This window comes from Dicentrarchus labrax, unplaced genomic scaffold, assembly GCF_905237075.1.
Source record: "Dicentrarchus labrax unplaced genomic scaffold, dlabrax2021, whole genome shotgun sequence".
Lineage (NCBI taxonomy): Eukaryota > Metazoa > Chordata > Actinopteri > Moronidae > Dicentrarchus > Dicentrarchus labrax.
The window spans coordinates 18,090,979-18,111,224 of NW_026136706.1; positions in this window are offsets into that span (position 1 = coordinate 18,090,979).

Genomic DNA, 20,246 nt, shown 5'->3' on the forward strand with positions numbered 1-20,246 from the left:
TGATATATTGTATCAGTTGAGAGGATTTAAAATATGAAAAGGTCACCATACATACCAGACTCTTTAAATAGGTTCATTTTACTGATATTACGGCACACAGCACTTGAAATTACACATTAAGTGACCATATTTTGGAATACTAATGTAGTGCCATGTGATAAAAGTTCATGTTACAGTATCAGTAGGTTGTAGCTTAGATTTGCACAGTACACAGCTCACCACAGCTCCATTTACCACCTTTTGCTGAGTCATATTTGTGAGCTAATCGAACCACTCTGCTGATAAGTCGTCAAGTTTACCACTTTAAAACTAGTGGCCTTAAGGGTAAAAGCTTATTTATGACACTGTACTACACTCAAGACCATCTGAATTGTGTCCAAGTAAAGAGCGGAACAAGAGCAAGTTTAGTGTTTGTCAAGAATACAGCAATTAACTGATGACATAAGCCAAATCATTTATGTGGTTCATGAATATTTGTCTTAGATAAGTAATTCTAAATCTGTTACATTTCAGTGACTGAAACTACTGTGATTTCTAGTCTTTATGTATATAAGGCTTTGTGACAAAAACAAAATATGGTTCTAATATATCCAGCAAAACATTGTTCTCATAATGACATCAAATTAGTTTAAAACAAAGAGTCACATGTATATGTTGATGCTGTTGTACAGTAGCTTATACACACAGTAAATGCTAATAATATCTTATATCTGTTACCATATGAATACTGTATGACAGTAGGGAAGAGTGATTTTATGAACAAAAAGTTCACTAAAGCCTTACACTATATTTTACAGGAGGTAACAAGAGGATCAAATATCTACAGTATAGAGACAATAAGTTTAGTGATTGTTAAGTGACTTGCAGTCTCTGTTGAGCTCACGTGCAGGCTACAAAATGGCAGCCAACTTTTCAACCTTTTGTCAGGCCCTGTCTAGCGTGCCCGACACTGGCTCCCCTGCCCACCTTGCATTAATTGTGTTATGTGCTCAACCCTGCCAGGCTAAACGTCTGAGCATATTTCACTGAGTGCACCAAAGCACAATGCTGTCAGTCTCACAACTAATAGTTGTATGGCCTGCCTTTGTGAGCATTTTTTTTGGAAGATTCTAGATCGGCCTACGGCTTTTGTGGTTTATTGTGTGCACTTTTCCCTTTGTGTTTAAAATATAAATCATAGTGACGAGCTACTGCAGGAGAATAAACTACAGTAAGACAGAGAATTGTATCAGCTAAAACCTCAGTGTGTTACAGGAAACAATAAAATCTTACGCTTCAAATCAATTAGTCCTAATTTCTCTTTACTGAGATAACTGTACCTTCATGTATGTCTAGCTAAGAATGGATAAACCAAAATACTGGCTCTTCTAGTTCCTCCGACGCTCTTCTCAGCCCGTTCTCATTCCCAGATCGTCAAATACAAATGCAAGCGGTGTTAATTGCAATCTGCAACTTTGCTGCTAGATGCCACTAAATCCTTCACACCGGTCCTTTAAATATGCACATACAGTGAAACCAAAGTTAGATAACAGTACATAGTGTGTTCTCAAATCAAATCTCACAGTCCTGTTGTTAAACCTTGAAAATGCAGACATTTCTTGCTGTGAATGAAGTTCTCCTGCAGTAAACAGCAGACGGAGGTATGTGTCTGCTAGTAGCATTTCCCACATAGAGAAATACAGCAACATAGTCATCTTTTTTTTTGGAGAGCTGTGAGAGACTGATTTCCCTGCGGTGTCACAGAGGCTGTTTGACGTTATGACTTGCTCCCCAGACCGTCCCACCTCATTCAGCCACCACAAACACACACATACAGAGAGTACTCCAGCTTAAACAAGTTATTATGCACTTGCTCACAACCAATTACAGACAGATGCCAATAATAAGTTATTTTCCTCTTCAGAAAATTGAGAGACAAATATTGGCCATGAAAAAAAGCTCAGTATAAAATATCTATGATGACAAATATGCAAGATTTATGCAAGAATTAGGATCCCTAATCAGCATGTTCCACTTACGAACAGATAAATGTCAATGAGAATAGAAGCACTAAAGGTTACTATAAATGCTTGTTTAAAAATGTCACATTGGTGATCATAGTCCCAAGCTCGTTATTATATGTAACAGCACGGCAGGGAGTCAGCTAATGGTAGCTGCACAAACTAACTAGCTGACTGCTTCTAATATTACTGTTATCTTCTTTTAGCAACAAGTCCATCCGGAAACTCCATTAATCACCTCTGTCATCAAACTGGCCTATGTCTGTCTCAGAGGTTGTGTTCACTAACTAATGAATCTTAGCTCTGTATTCCTAAAAGTTGAAGAACGATTGACAGGTAAATGTCAGGATATGATTGGTTGAATATGGTTGATTCATGCACAGGATGACAAAATGATTGTTTTTTTGATATAAAAATTGAAGTTGAGTTGAATTGTTGCTACATTGTTAAATAGGGGTACAGTATGACTGAGGATTCAATCTCATTTCAAGTAAAAGCACTAATACCCCACTGAAAATACTACAAATTCTGCATTCCACATGTTACTAAGGTCAAAAGTATTATAGCAAAAATGACATTAATTAAAAATTATAAATATAAATGTATTTGTATTTGGCATTGCAGCCAAAATGTAGGGCACCAAGATGTTTTTCTAAATCTTCAAATCAGAAATATTGATTACAGAAGTCACCTTTTGAAAAATCACATACATAAAATTAATAAATCAACAGACAGCAGACAAAGTTAGTGAGTAGCTGGTGAACATCGTGAAGAATCTAGCTGCTAAAGACCAAGATATTTCCCTCAGAAGTTGGTAGAGACCGAAACAGAGCTAAAAGGACAGTGAATATTGGACTTATATCCATTGGGTGACTAAAACATAACTCCAAATAAATGCTAACGCTGATCTGTTTCTGCTGGATGTGTAAAACAGGCAAGGGTTTGCTAACATTTTAGCCATAATTTACTATAAGGTAGGTCAATGTTGTGTTTCACGTTTGTATCACTGCCTTTAAAGAGGTAAAAAGAATCTGTTAGTGCAGCTTTAAGGTTGCACTGGCCAGCTAGTGATTGGATATCAATTGTCTTTCTCGAGAATGACTGACCTTTAATGCAAAGTTTAAACATTGTCCATACATACTGAACATTCTGATACATCTTGCAGAAGGTTGAGATAAATGTGACACTTTGTGTTCTGATGGGAGTACAAATGTGCTAATGTGAATGTCTGTTGTTATAATTAATACTACAGTGTGTAAATATACAACAAATTGTAGGTGGGGTGAATGCGTCTCTACCACAAATTGTGTATAGTGTTGACTGATTGCTGTCAGGGTCTCTTCTCACCTTCACACAAGTGATCAATCATGTTCAGTCAATGAGGTGGCCTTTGTAAAGTGACAAGCCTTCAGTCATTCTTGTGATTATTATGCCCCTGCTGCTGGTTAAACTATCTTCTCTCCACAAAGACTACACAAGCTGTTACTGGTTGTGTTGATTGATTTCAATCAACCCCCCTTTATTACCGTGCTTGACAATGGCATCTCTTACCTTTAGCACTATGTGTGCCCATATCTCAGCTCTTGGGAGCTTTATTGGATCCTCTGCCACTCTCACAGCTGCTCTTAATGCAGAGCACCCTCATGAGCAGAGGCTGCTCATCCAAAGGCATAACCATAACCATTTATTACAATAAATGGTCCTATATTCTTTGACACAAGTGTCACTGACACATAGTGCGGCTGCACTCAGGGGAAGTGCTGCTAGTCAATGATAAGGACACCGTCAACAGGTGTTGCAGAGGGAATCTCTGGGGCACAGGGGTTGGCAGATCAGGCAGGGTCATAATTGTTTGATGTGAGCAAAGCTGGTATTTGAGGAGCAAATTTGCCTGGCGGGGCTGCACAGGTGCATTCATGACAAATCAGCAGTGAGAAGAAGATAAGAAAAAGTTGAATGGCAAATAAAACTCCTCACCAGAATGACCTGGCAATGCACAGATTCCCTACTGAATTGCAACTTATGTATGAAATTGAAGTGGGTGATACTGCAATGGTATTACTGGTATTCTCCTTAGTACCATTAAGGAGAAGGCATTTGATAGTTAAGCTACTTTTAACGTAGAGGATCTATTATTGTTTCTACTATAAAATACACTGTCCAGGCCTTCTAGTGCAACAAATTCCAAAATTGTTAAAAATCAGTAAACAAAAATAAATCAGCTTTAAGATGAGATGTGATTAAGGTTTGGTTTTGTTTAGGCACTAAAATGATTTTGTAAGGTTTAAGGAAACAATTGCTTTAATTTCATGAAAGTTATTGGACCTTTATCGTCATGGTTACTACGACAAACACTTGGTTAAGGAAACACAGTCACAAGGTCATGCTTAAAAAATAAACAATGTCAACTGTCAGTTCGAAACCGGACACAAACAGCAGACCTTTTCCTGACTGATACATCCACCACAACTTCCGTAGGCAGATTTTGTCACTCAACTGACTTCTTACATTGTTTCCATTAAAATAACTACAGCTGCTACATAGCTTTGTCACTTGAACCTAAACATATGTTGCTTTGGGGCACTTGCTGAAATTACTGATGCTGTCATTCTTCTTTACAAAGAATTTGCTGTTGGGCCGCTACTGAACCACAACTTATCGCTTGCTCTGTCATCTGCCTGAATTCTAGTAGCCGAGTGCTTGAATTATTACTCGATTCATTTTACTAAAACAAATTTTTATTAGAGATAGACACAATGCCATTATGACACAGGGCCTCTCTAAAATATGGCCACAACAACTGTACTTTTGTGGTGCAAATTCATTAACAGATTTGCAATTAATCAAATTACCAAGGCAAAACAGTGAATTTGGGGCTTTTGGGGCCCCTGGAGGTCTGGAGCACAGGGATAGTTGCCAGTTTTGTCTGGTTGTTAATCCAGACTTTCTCTTTTAATCACTTGTACACATTTACTTATTAAATGTGAATCTAATTCCTGGCACAACAAAGGCTTCATTGTCCCTTGAAAGAACCAGAAAAAGCATCTTTGTTGTTGATTCGTCAAGATGAGCAGGGTTGACAACTCTGGTGCACATGCAAGTGGCAGCGTGAGTTATTTTTTAATATAGTCTTAAGGGTTGTATTATAATGACGATGGATTAATCATTTCAGCCATCATATCAATATGATCCATGCGGAGTGAGTGTAGAAATAATATTGTGGAACATAATGATGTAATGATGAGGATTAAAGACAGTGTCGTCTGAGAGTTATTGTTAGCATCTGGGTATTGTTTCATTAGTGCTGATGTTTGCTGTCTCTGGTGTGGATTTTGGATTAGTGCAGCCATCTTGCTGTGAATGTCAGCAACAATATGTGGAGATACAAGCCTTCTGTAACAACATGCAAATATAAATTGCATCCGCTCCACATCTGTGCCCACATGCTCATCTGCATCTTTATTAACATTCACATAGTATTCTGAATTGTACTGAAACCAGGTGTTAACAATAAACTAAATATTCTCTTGTATGTATATTTGCATAGTGATGTTCTGTGATGGAAAAGAGCTGATCTTGTGTTTCAGTGATATATACTGTAGTAGTGTGCCATGTTTCTAAGCAGCTTGTTCAGGCCGTAGGCTCATATTGGAAGAACAGGGATGAAGGGTTAGAGAAGCATACGAGGGGACATTTAGATCTACTCGAATGGTCACAGTTGCCAGGCCACCATTGCCTTAAGTGTGTTTTGAGAGTACAGTATCTGTATGTCTATGTGTGCGTGTGTGTGTGTGTGTGTGTGTGTGTGTGTGTGTGTGTCTGTCCCTCATGTATTTTCTGTGTTTATACATGAGTCACTGTTGTCTGAGGCTAAACGAGTGCTGGAGATAAAGGCATTTGGCAGGGTTTTCCCCCCAGAACATGGGTAATGGCAACAACTCTTGAGCCTGACATGTTCTGGGTTGGCTTGACATCAACTGTCTATGTCAAATGGTAACAGGACAGAGCTTACTGTGGCTATTTTTCTTTCTGAAATGGTGACAACTTTAAGAAAACAATCTGTGAAAAACTGTTGATGTGGTTTTCCTGGCTGCTGTCCACACCGATATCTTGACAAGTATGTTTGTGCTGCTATGACGCTATAAGGCCTTAGGTGTTTACTTATGGTTTGGAATGTGTAGTTTTCCGCTCTGGTTTATGCTCTAGACGGAGGAGGTTCAACAGATCTACCTCCCTTATGACAGCACAGATTCATTGCTATTATGATTGTCATTAGAGCCACTATTCTGACTTGGCAGGCAAAACAGATGTGCTATCTCTCAGCACATGATCATCTGGATAGCATTTGCGTATTCCTAGTATGGAAAGTGTGTGTGCAAGTGTGTGTATGCATGTATGTATGTGTGTCAGAGAAAGAGCCAGTATCATAAAGTAGAGGCAGATTTTGGCCATTTGTTGTATGTGATCTTTGAGATTTTATTCTGGCTGCTATGGCTTACTGAATTGGTGATCCTCATGTCTGACTGATGCACATTTGGTGTTTTCCTATCTGTCTCTGTGTCTCTGTCTCTCTCTCTCTCTTTCACACACACACACACACACACACACACACACACACACACACACACACACACACACACACACACATACACACACACACACACACAGTAAAACATGTGTATGTACAACTGGGTGACTATCCAGCTGGTAATACTTTGCTTTTTTGTGTAATGTTATTTAAATCCAATAAAGTCTCTATGTCTAATTACCCCAAATCTCCACAGGTATTCTTTGACATTCTGCTACAATCATAAGTGGGTCTTTTTCTGTGCTTTGAATAATTTTAATGTATTAACTGGGAACAGAAACGACAAATTCATACAGCCTCATCTGAGTCCGCTCCTGTGAGCACTTTGAGCAAAGTACCAGGCAGAAACACTGAAACACGAGAAGGTAAAGTGCACAGGCGTTGCCCCTGACTCATTCTCTTGCTTACTTGGTAGTTCTGCTTGGAGTGGTCTTAATGGAATCAAAAGGAAACTTAATGTTGGTTTATACCTACTCTTTACATAACATCTGTAATGCCTGTCATAACACCAACACTATATAAAATATAAGTAAATCAAATCACACCTTAATGGACAGTAAAACATACAGAAAAAGAGCTTTCCACCACACAGCAATAAAGGACTTCATGCATGAGAGCTGAGCAGAGATTTGCAACATATAGCTTGACTGTCAAAACGCAATTGCCTTCCAGTTGGCAGATCTCAGATCTCTTCTCTTGACAGCATTTTAACTGTAATAGATACCAGTGTGTGCAGGAAGAGGTAATCACTGCAAATTGTGTATAATTTAGATGACGAGTTTCTGTGTAATGGATGACTATTGACGAAAAGAGTACTCGCTATTAATACAGTGACACTGACAAGGATTAGCACTGCCTGCTAATTCATGGAGGGATGAGCATTTAGCCCAGAAAAATCAATGTGGAGTTAAAGGGATTTCATCATTTCTACCTGTGAATAATGACACAAATACGTTCAGCCATTACAACATTACATTTTCCTTGTGTGTGGCAAAAAAAATGTATGGCAGGTTGCTGGTTCCCTAAAAGCAGCTACTTTCCTCATCTCAAAGGAAATAATAATAATAATAATAATAATAATAATAATAATAATAATACATTTTATAAAAAACTATTGATCTCTCCTTGGATCATTAAATACCTGACATTATCAAATGTATGGAATCTCTTTTTGCACCTTAAAGACAGAAATGATCAGGGAGCAATTAACGATGGCCAATGCCTCCTGCTGCACATCCTCCAATCACCACCTCAGTGGAATCCAAGTATGGAAGGTCAGGGAGACTGCCTCTCCTCTTCAGCACTGTAGGTGGGGGTTGGAGATGTTTGTCTCTGTCAGTGCACAAGCTGCTGCCTTCTGCTGCAACCTCTGACCACCATCAGCACCAGGTTTTGTCCCAATATATGGTACTATCCAAGGTGGTGATATTTTTGTATTTGTCAAAGATTTAGAAAGCATGCAGAGGATTACAGACTGATTCTTTGACAGATTTTATTTTTGTATGATATGATATGATATGATATGATATGATATGATATGATATGATATGATATAATATACAGATCTGGATACAGATCCATAAACTTGTATACCATTGGATCTTTCCAGATATAGCTCCTTTTTGTCCAGTATAATCATTCCAGGCACACACAGTCAGGTTATCCCTTACCAGGGATGTACTGGAATTGAAATTCAGCCTAGGATGAGAGCCCCCCAAAAATGAAATATAATAAGAATAGAGCAAATAAAAAGTGTATATGTGTGTGTGTGTGTGTGTGTGTGTGTGTGTGTGTGTGTGTGTGTGTGTGTGTGTGTGTGTGTGTGTGTGTAATAATAGTTAACAAAAACAAGCAGCTTATCATCAAAATCAAAACATATAATATTTCTATACTCCAAGGTTTATATCTTTTCAAAACCCTAACACATTGGTCTCTGTGTTCTTTCACTGACTTCATCATTGTCTAAAGTCACTGGCTAACAGTGGCAGCCTTCACTGGAATAAATCCACAATACCATCCAAGGTGGTGATACGTTTGTGTGTGTCAAAGATATGGACAGTATGCAGAATACTGCAGACTGGATCTTTGACAGATTTATATGACATGTCATGAGACTGATATGTGTGAGACTTTGAGGGCCAGGCTGGCGGCAACAGCCGAAGATTATACAGGAATCACATCAGCAAGCTCTATGACCACAGCCCAGCTGGGCCTGGATTGGAATGGATTGGCCATTCTTGAGTCTTCCCAAACTTCCTGATGACCAGCCTGCCCTTGTCCCACAGACAAACATGTTTATGCACACATACACATCAACACCTTTTCTTCCAAATCAACATTTTTATGACCTGTAACAATGGAGCAACTGCTCCCAGTTACATCCATCAGCCAAAAACTTTACCTTCAGAAATATCACTTTCAGTTCATTGTGCCTGCAGATTGTTTCGGAAAGAGATGTATTTCTCACAGTTTTTACGTCACCAGACATTGGACATCTTATGGCTGACCAACAATACACCCAAATGAAATGTCAAAACAAAATAATGATCTTGCTGTTCCTGGCACAGACACGTTTTAACACCAGTGTGACTCATGTTTCATGCGTAAATAATCTCCCTTGAGTGTCGGATTTTACTAGGGCTGGAAAAAACATGAAATGTGGATCACTGGCTTCTAAGACCGGAATGGAGCCTCATACAATATGAGCAGATCAATGCAATGTTGATGCTTTGCACATAAAATATTATATCCTCACAAACAAAGAAGCAAACACATCCAGTAAGTTTTCTCACACGCAAAATATCATGATGCTGCATTGTTTTCATTTGGCCAATGAAATTCAAGGAATCCTTATGGATAACCCCTGCCACCTTGTTTCAGTCTGGGATCTTAATGTTACAGCATACAGTGACATTTTATACAATAGTGTGCTTCCAATTTTGTGGCAGCAGTTTGAGGCATTTGTCAGTTTGAGAGTTTTTGAACATGCACAGGCCGACTGCCCTTGACAGACTCTCATTCCTTCAAATGAGACCACTGTGTTCACATTTGTGGTGCTGCCACAGGGGGAAATAATAGTCCAGTTAAGTAGTCCTGGCTCAGTTTTTGCCACCACAATCTTGCAATCTTGGGCAAAACTGGCACAAAGCGTTGGTCAGTGTAATATATGCCAGGTCAAATACCTTGCAGCGTGCAGCTTGTAGCATTGTACACAGGAGTAGAAACGTTGTGTCCTTGTGTCTTATAAGCTTTAACATCCTGGGTTTGCATTTTATTCTGTATCCTGTGGCATCAAGCCCACGCCACCACTTTGTCAAGGGGCTACTGTCGGTCCAAACAAGGCCTTGGTTTAGTTATTTTTTCAGTGTAGAAGAGCTGAAATGTCCATTATTCTGTGTGAAAGGGGCTGATGAGTAATCGTGTACATCTGTGACCCTGTGTGTCCCATAGGGCATGTCATGGAACGGAAATAATGCCTCCCGGAAGCCTTCCTTGTACCCTGGACATATTGCATACTGTTAATTGAAGGGGAACCCAGTCTATGGAAAGAAGAAAACCTGCACAGTGATGGGATGAACTAAACACCTAACTTAATGAGGGGTTGCAGAATCATCTTGAGAAAACAGGGTGTGAACTCCATACAAGCAGGATGTGGTAGGCTGTAAAAGCCCTTTTAGCAGAAAGGAACAAAAAACATACATATAACACACGATACACATGATCGACTTCTAATGAACACATACATGGGGATCTTGCAGGGTGTGTTCTGTACTTTTAATCAATAGTGCTTATCGTACTCTAAAGGTAGTGTTTTTAGCACTCTTATTGGTACTTTTTGTTATTTTTTAAGAGTCTTGATCTGTGTGTGTTAATACAGGGCTCTTTTTGTTCTGAATGCCTGCTTAGGGTGAGGAAACTATAAGTCAGCATAGATATTTAATAATTAATCTGAGAGAACACTACAAAATGAAGTTAGGGGTTTGTGTTCTTGGAAAAATGTCAAGACTCCTGTGTACCAAAGGCAATAATACAAGTAAGCAGTAGACAAAGAGACCCACTAGTTCTTGCTGTGAAGTGACATTTTAGCTCAGAAACCACTTGAGATTCTTTGAGAATGTTTTGACAAATTGTTGAGACTCTGTGCCCCAGGGCATTTCTGAGACAGACATCTACCTGGCTTACCCTCAGTTGACAAAATATTGTTCATCACAATTATATTGTAAACACTAAAAGCTTCTTATGAGAATGCAAGGAAATGATATATATAAAAATATAATATGATATTATGGTGTATTAAAGGTTAACAGTGACAATAAACACAAAATATGTACCTTTTAAAAAGCAACGCCATTGGATCCATGCCACTGGTGAATCCCTTTTTGTTATGTCTGTGTATTTGCTTTTGTGTTCTGTCTACCGAAAATCACGTTTTGGTTTGAACTAGTCATGTTACTATTGGCCAGCTAGAGTTTAAACAAATAGTTGACCAGTACATTATATCAATTCAATCCTTTCAATCCCTATATGAGATACAAACAGGCCAACAGCCACAGGGTGTGACAAACGGACAAAAATGCAGGCAGGTTGCCATGCTGACGGACACAGAGTAGCACCCTGACAGGCAGGCAAGGAGAAAGACACATACAAAGCAACATATTGACTCACATCACTTTGACACAATAGCCTGCAGTTTGTAGAGGTAAGTACAAGACCCCCCAGAGAACAAATAAGAGAAAGAGAAACATAAAGCATTTTGGTTTGTCTTTATTTCAGTAGACTTGTTTTTGAATGGAACAATTCAATAGTCAATTTCAGTAACTTAGCAACTAACTCCGTGATAAAGAGAAGGAAATGACATCTTTTGTTTGTGTCACTGTGGTGGGATGCAAGCTTCTTACCAGACATAGAAAATTATTTGGCAGCTTGGACCAATAACAGCATATGTGTATTACGTCTGTCTTTCATTTAAAATAGAAAGTATATATTGTATGAGATACCTTACTGGTAATTTAATGTAAAAATCCACTTCCATACACACTGTGTGATATCAGTTTTCTTTGAATGTGTTTTGCAAAACTTGACATTTTCCTCAACTGCCTCTCACTACCACCAAGATACTGGATGCAAAATTATAGTAAATGAAAAGAACTTCACAAAAACAAGAGCGCCATGTCATGTGTGAAGCCACGTTGTCAGTAGAGTTCAGTACATTTTATGCTCGCTTTGACCTCCTCAACAAAGAGTCAGCTGTTAAGTCTACTCGCATCCAGAGGATTGACCATTGTCAGTATCCACAGTGGATGTGAGACAAATCCTGCTGAGTGAATATGAGTAAAGTTGCTGGACCTGATAACATCCCTGGTTGTTTACTAAAAGTATGTGCCAATTAGCCAGTTGATTTTATTTCTGATATGTTTATCATGTAACTGTCACAGGAGTGTTCCCAGCTGCTTCAAGACAGCTATCATCATTCCTGTACCTACTGTTTAGTGATGTCTGTGTAGTTCAGTGTTTAGTCTAAATGATTACTACCTTGTGGCACTTACCCCCATTCTGATGAAGTGCTTTGAGAAACTCTGTGGCACATAAAGAGTAACACCCTCACCAGTTTGCATTCAGAACCAATAGATCCAAAAAAGATGCAATCTCAATTGCCCCTACACTCAGTCTTCAAACACCTTGAGAAAAACAACACCTACTTCAGAATGCTGTATGTTGATTTCAGCACAGCATTCAACACAATCTCCCCCGTGAAACTGACAGCCCACAGTGGCAAACTGGGCACTCTGGCCTGAGTAGCACACTCTGCAACTGGATATTGGACTTCCTCCCAAACAAACCCCTGACAGTTCTGATTGATGGTTACACCTCCTCCACTCTAGTGCTCAACAGCAGAGCCCCTCAAGGTGTGTTCAGCCCCTTCCTGTTTACGCTATACACCTATGACCGCATCCCCCAACAGGGAGACAACTCTGTTGTGGAGTTTGTAGATGACAACACTATCAATGGCAAAACCATTATGAGACTTCATATCGGGAGGACATTAATAATCATGTGTGGTGGTGCACAGAAAATGTCCTACTGCTTACTGTCAGCAAAACCAAGGAGCAAGAAAGACACACCCATGTGTAGGGTCACTTTTTATTCCAAATGATAAAATTTGTTTGAACGTGTAATGTATTCAGAATTTACAAATCTCTAAGCGCAACACACTGTTTGACAATGTTTACCTTGCAATCCAGCAGAGGTCACTCCACATTTACCTTGACTGATGGCATGCCATATTGACCTGTCAGTAAACTAAACTAGTAATGTTATGTTGTTCTCTACGAAAATGGAGGACAGTAGCGAACAAAGCATTGAGCAAAGCCGTCCTGAGTGGACAATCACGACAATAAAGCATCCAGGAAGCATAGTGCTTCTCTAGATTTTGTAAAAAGCAGCTGTCTAGCTCTACAACAACAACAAAAGTGAGTCTGCAGACTCACTTGGCAACTAGCTTGCCACCCAAGTGAGGCAGCTGAGCAGAGGCACTATAGAAGAGTGGGGTGCGTCAAGTGTACAACCTCTTCTGACTGCTACTATTCAAAACACTTGGCTTCAGCAGACCCCTTGCCAGAAGCTCGTAAAAATGCCATTACCAATAAGATAGCAAGATTTATATGCAAGGATATGCATGGCGCTGGTGTCATAAAACTAATTTCTTGTTATCCTTTTTGTAATCTTTGTTACATTTATTGAATAATTTAAATACTAAAGGTATAAATGTTTACAGTCTAAGACAATATGACTTTGATTCAAGTGCATTCTTGTCTCCAATGAGTATTTTTCAGATCATTTTTATTTAATCTATACTTAAATATGTGTCTAACTGGGACTAACATACTTAGACAGGTTGGGAAGAATAAGCAAAAAGTGAGAAGGATGTAAAACCAAAAATAAAGGGACAGCAAATCAGTAAAAATGAAAAAAGGTGGATATAAGAGTGATTGGTCTGTGACTCCAATGACATCGCCTATTACCAAATTGCCACATTAAAAGACAGGATGGAAAAATGGGCCGAGCACTCTGGAGAGCCATGGAAATAGAGAAAAAAGTGAGTTTTAATGCAGAGCACAGCAATTCTACAGACCTGATGGAGCTCCGTTTGGATATTATTACCACATAGCTAAAAGCCTACCTCAGAGAAGACTGTGCTCTCTTATTTTCCAAACCTACTACTTTAAAATCCATTAGTGAGCCTGTGCATTTCCTGCCTAGAATATATATATATATATATATATATATATATATATATATATATATATATATATATATATATTCTAATGACTATGGTTTATTTTCAAAAATTGGTTTGTTTGAGGAATTTGACAACTTCTTCTAAAATGAATCCTAGAGCAAATGCAAAATGTCAATACAAAATAAATACAGTACAACTAAGATAATGTACAGTACAGTATCTTTTACCTTTTGAAAAAAAGATCCTCAGTAGATCGCCCGCTAGCTTGGAAACGTGGTAGGACTTGGAAACGTGTAACGTTTTTATTATTTTATTCTAGTTGATTAAATAGTCACTCAGATATGGAGTTCACACCCCAGAGGTTCAGTGGTTTATAAGGGTAACAATAGGGGCGCCTGAAAAACCAGAGTACATCGTATAAGCTTTACAGAACTTTGAAGCAGCACCACGTAGGAATTGGTATTTGTTGCAATTTGGCGCCTCCAGTTTCAGAGTGCAATAACATTGTCATACAACACAAGTCAAGTCAAGCCAGCTAATATTACTTACTAGTCCAATTGCAAGAAGACCAGCTTGGCGTCTGTCTTGCAGCCATTTATTTCTCGAAGCTCTCGTCGGCCAAAATACAGAACCAGATTTATTACTCTGGTTCTGTCCCGTCATCATTCCCCTCAAATAAAAGGTCTCTGGACAGATCCAGCAGCACATTCAATGTTGTTGTTTTTTAAAATACAAATTGTGTGATCATGTTTAAGCAGTTATTACATTTGATGAATAAAATCCAGCAGCACTTTCAACTATATTATTTTCTCTTCTTATTGAGGATGAAAGCAAAGCAAACCAAACAAAAAATAATTTACTTACCTGAGCTTGATCAATAAATCTAACTAAGATTAATTGAATAGGATGATTGAGTAACTTAAAGTCTGTAGGATTTAGTGGCATCTATCAGTGAAGTTGCAGATTACAACTCCTGCCTCACTCTGTTTTAAGCGGGTAGGAGAAACTACAGTGGCATGCAGAAAACCCAATCCAAGGTAACAAAAACACCAAAAAAAATTTTTTTAGGTGATTATACAGTAATATATTATATTCCATTTCTTCCACTATATCCTCCTAAATGTTACACACTAGACCTTTAACAGAAATCTGCGCGATCCACGATTACAGTTGCTACAGTTACAGACCTCTGCAAAGGAACAAAGCACAAACATTTCCAGCTTTCAGGTTGGCAGAAGGTAAGTATTAATTAATTATTAATTATTATTTGTGATTAATTTTAATGTTTGAATGCCAGATAAAATTGCTATGTTGCCAAAAAGGAAACAGTGTGACTGTTCTCTGAGACAAATGACATGTGCTAACACTGTCTTATTTTAGCAGTGCCAGCTGTCTAATAGGTGAGGGGGATGTAAGGAGATTCAGAGATAGGGCTTACGCAGAGATGCCAATGAGACAGACAGGTGACCTTTAACTTGTTTCATCATGCTAACAGAATATTTCCACAGGGAGAAAGTTGAAATGCATTAGAGTCAGTTATGTGATGGAAAGGCTGATTATTGCTCCATAGGTTTTGTAGTCACTACATCACTAGGATGGTGGTTCACTGGAGCTCAACCCTAAATAAAGCATTATTATGATTTTCACACATTCAGATCACTATAAAATAAATGATCAATTAACAAATAATGTTGTCTGTTGAAAATTTGTATCTTTGCATTTATTTGAATTAATTCGTTAATAATAACTATGCTGCATTTACTGCCATCTACTGTCTATATTTGGCAGTCATGAGAGAGAAATGTATCTCACATTAACCACTAACCATTTAAGCGGGATGTTGGTGTCAATTTAGCCTTTTCCCTGTTCCAGCCTTGTTTGTGGATGTTTTACTATATGTGTCAATTATGGCATGAGTAGCTTGCATACGTTGCAATACAATACATGACCCATTTCTGTCATTTCTGTGTGGTCACAGGAGGATAGCCAAGAACAGCCACTGGCCGTAGGCTCACCACAAAGCACTTGTACTCTCTGCTGGAGAACCAGAGGGAGATCGGTGAGGTCTGTGCTCAGGCCCAGTGTTCTCGGCTATCCTCTTGTGACCATGCACCGCTGGGCGTGGATAACCCAATGTCTACACACACGGCAGGACAGCCGAGAACAGGCACTGGGTGTGAATACGGATCTCACGGATCTCACTCTCTCCCTCTGGTTGTTCAGCGGAGCTCTGCATGTGCCCGCTGTGCAGATCTCACTGGAGGCTGGATAAGGATTTGGGTTAGGCTCAGGGTTGGACAAGGAGAGCGTGCTTAGTTCAGAAAAACTGAGCCAATTTTTTTTTCCATGAAAAAGGATTTCGTAATTATGACATAATAAGTTGTTAATTCAGAAAAACAGAGGCACATTTTTTTTTAAGTCAATGCAATACGCTTCCGTAGGTTTCTTGTCCATTTACATTTCATTATAGACTTGTTGCTGCATTGTAGACTGCTATAGGTCCTATGGGAATTTTGTGAAAACATGTGCTTCATACTTCCAAGAGTGACCTTTTTTACATTTCAGATAAAATGGATCAGTACAGCTCACACTGGAACTGTGTGAGCTGAGCAAACAATCTTGTATTGCATATATACATATTTTGTTTCTGGTAAGTAAAGCTTTTGTTACTCTCCAGCTGCATCAAATACTATAGAAACAATTAAAATAAAATAAAATATATTAGTGTAAAGAAGGTGGTTTAACTTCACTTGATAGTATAGAAGTACAGTATACTCATGTTCAGCTCATGAATGACTGGGCATATAGTTTGTTTCAGTGTATCCATACAGCCCAAACATTTAGATACAAAAAAACCTTAAAAACATGTTTGTTGTGGAGGAAATAGCGTGAAAGGCAAACATTTCCTACTATGTGCATATCAAGTTTGCTTTGAACGTGGCAAACAGCTCGAACATCTTTAGACTGATTTCATTACCTATGTCTGTGTTAGACTACTTAAGAGGAGGTCAAGTTCCTTATTAAATAAGTCAAACTTTAAGGTTAAAAGATGAAAGATGATAAATGAAACTTTGACTCTTCATCTAGATTATTTGATTATAGAAAATACCAACCAGTTATATTGACATTGAATTAGTTAAGTGTCCAAAGAGAAACACACACACACACACACACACACACACACACACACACACACACACACACACAAATGGCTTTGTGTATTTGTGTGCTTCCAGGCAGACAGGCACACACACACACTGAACTTCTCATCCTAGTAGGGAATTCATCTCATCAAAATAATTATAACACAATTACCGATGTCACCTGCACAATATACCCTAATGATGACTGACGTAGTCTCAGGGAGGGAAGAAAAGGAAGAGGGACGAATAAGCAAGTGCAGCATGTCTGCATGTTCAGGATCTTTTCCGTCAGCCTGTAGGATGCTGGTAAATGGCAACAACACAGCTGAATTCTAACATGTTAATCAAAGAGTGAGTTACTCTCAACCAAAGGGAAATCAGCAGTTCATTTAACACTAAGCAAAACATGCAAAGACGTCATAAACCCAGGTAATGCACAAACACAGAGAACATTTGCTAACACACACATATTTGTCTATTAAGTGGTGTCAGAAAGTTGTTCCTCTGAAACTCTCACTTAAAAAACAAATATGAGTTTTTTCAAATAATAATAAAATAAAAAAACAAATGGCTCATAACCCTTTATGAACTAGCAATGACATGATAAGTTAACTTAATCTGTACTTACAGCAAAGACCAGCCATGAATGTCACTGGCATGAGGACTGAGCCAAGGTATCTTGTTTTAATTAAACATCATTATGTGCTTTCTGCCTCAGGCATGAAAAATCTCATAAACCTTCAATTAACCTTGCAGCTCTTCATCTCCTCTGCCCCTTTCCTCTTGTGCTTGTAGGTGTGCATGACCGGAGGCTGGTTTTACAGTCACACTGCAGGTTGACAACGCAGGTAATCAAATCTATCAGCACTAATTGCTGGCTTCCTCTCAGTGCCTCTCACTAGAGCCAGAATCAGTGCTGGAATAAAACAGCGCACTCATGAAAAAGCAGCAAGAATGATGTCACCAGTTAAGGACAAGATGATGGTTTCTTTGTTTTTCAACTTCCTGCCTCCCCTTTGTACCTTTGGAGTCAGCATTTTACATTTCTGATCTCATTTGACCTCACTTCCTGCTTGTTGGATTTGATTTCATTGCAGCAACTTAAATAAGGCTACTTGCTTAAAGGACTAGAGTGTAAGATAAAGTGGCATCTGGCGGCAACTATTTGAATACAGCTCAGCCTTCAAAATGTGTAGGAGAAACTATGGTGGTGATTTTCAACATGAACACACAATGTTCTACCAAAGTCAGAACAGCTTGAGTTTTACACTAGACGTTTCTCACTGGTTAGTAGGAAGGATTCTACAAATTGAACCGTGACCATGCATGTTAAGTATCCTTAAATGAGTCGGAAAACATATACATTAGCTCATTGCAGTAAAGGTATAGAGTGGTCAAAAGTGACTCCAACCAATTGAAATTCCTATATCTGAATTTTAGAAATAAAATCTTTTTCTGATCTCCTGTTAAAAAGCAAATCTTCATGTTTTAGTTTTCAGGAGGTTGTAGGGATGGCAATGTAGGTCGGTTCATATCACAAGAACTATTTTGTGCAGCCTTTCATCCAGAATCAGTCGTAAAAAGACTTTGCTAATCCCTTGACTTTTCCTCTAACATTTATTATTTTGTGTAAAATATCCGGAACTGCTTTCATGCATTGCCTGGACATTTTGTTTGGATACTCAAAATCTCCTGAAGATTCATTCTGTTGACTTTTTAATTTCAAGGACAGTTGGGTTTTCTCCTTTTTCACTGATTACCTTTTTAAGTAGACAAGCTACCAAGTTTGTAGACTGCTCCATCTGTCATATCAGCTTGCATACAGTAAGGGTCTCTTGAGTCTATTCTATTTTGGGCATCCATCCTTGTTACCTTGACACAATCACAGTCAATAGGCTAGATTTCATTATGGATGTTGACGGTTCCAAACACAGCCACTCATCTTGAACCAACACACATCAGGCTAAAACTGATCCAATTTACTGTAGTGCATGCACATGCAATTTAATCTGGACGTCAGTGTGGAGGATGTCAGAGATGCAAAGCAAAAGTAATACCTCTGGAGGTTGCTTTCTCCTACTCTGCAGTGCTAACCTGTGCCCTATAAGATGTGGTTGATGGCTAGTTTCTGCCGTTCTATAAATTCTGTTCTGCCGGAATAATGTATTTGTAGTCCTAATTGTTTAGCTAAAGAGAAAAGTAGAGGCATCTGTGGGTTATGTTAGCCAGGCTTGCCATAAGGCAACTACTTAAGGCTGGCCACAGAAGCAATCAATCTCTGTAAGGCCCCATATTAAAATACCCAACTTTTACAACAGAAATAAACACGTTTACAGCCTGGTAAAAAAAGCGGTTTTGGTCTCTATAGTTAAATTCTCCATTCATGTCAACTTAACATTGGGAAAATTTTTATATAAGTCACCTGTTTAAATGATATCAAGACTTAAAGTGAATTAAGGGTCGCTTTGTTTGACCAGTGGGTACCGTCACAGGTCAGACACCTGTGACAAAAAAGTGCAGTCAAATTGGACAGTTTCCAGCAGCCTTCAGACAATATACAGAAAGTCCCATAATTATTTATATCTATCTGTAGGGAACCTGTAGTTTGAACCAAGTTTGGATAAATACATTTTATTGTTATTATCAACCACACAAGATATGATTGTTAAAATATTAAGATTGCACAACATGAGACTAATAGCCTACAATGTAGAGTTAAAAAGAAAATACAAGCCAAAAAATCAAGAAAAAGCATTAAGCTAAATGGTAGATGGGTGTTTCTACTGTTACGAGTTTTCGAGGACATGAATATTGTTTGTGTCCCATGTGATCCAGACACCTGCCATGGAGACTTACACAGCATCTGCCTTCTGTCTACTTCCCAACACATAACAACAGCCTGGCCTTGGGACCTCTCATCGGCTTCTCTGATGGAAAACACTGATAGTAACACTGCAGACTTTGATAAGGACTGAATAAGTGATACAGTTTCCACTTATGGATGGAAAAGGGAGTGACATAGACAAATGCACAGCCTTGATGGGTAGGCGTCCACCCACAGCAGCTTAACTGACTGGAATCCCCGTTGACGCACTGATCTGACAGGGCTTAACTGGTGGCTCAATACAGCAAGAAAATAAACATGTCGAGGTGTGCCCTTTTGCCTTCATAATTGCACTAAATACACTTGTGTCTATGCCCATAAATGTAAAGTGGATGTTCACAAACTAACAGAAATAGAATGAATGACTCAGAGACTCAGCAGAGAACGAACA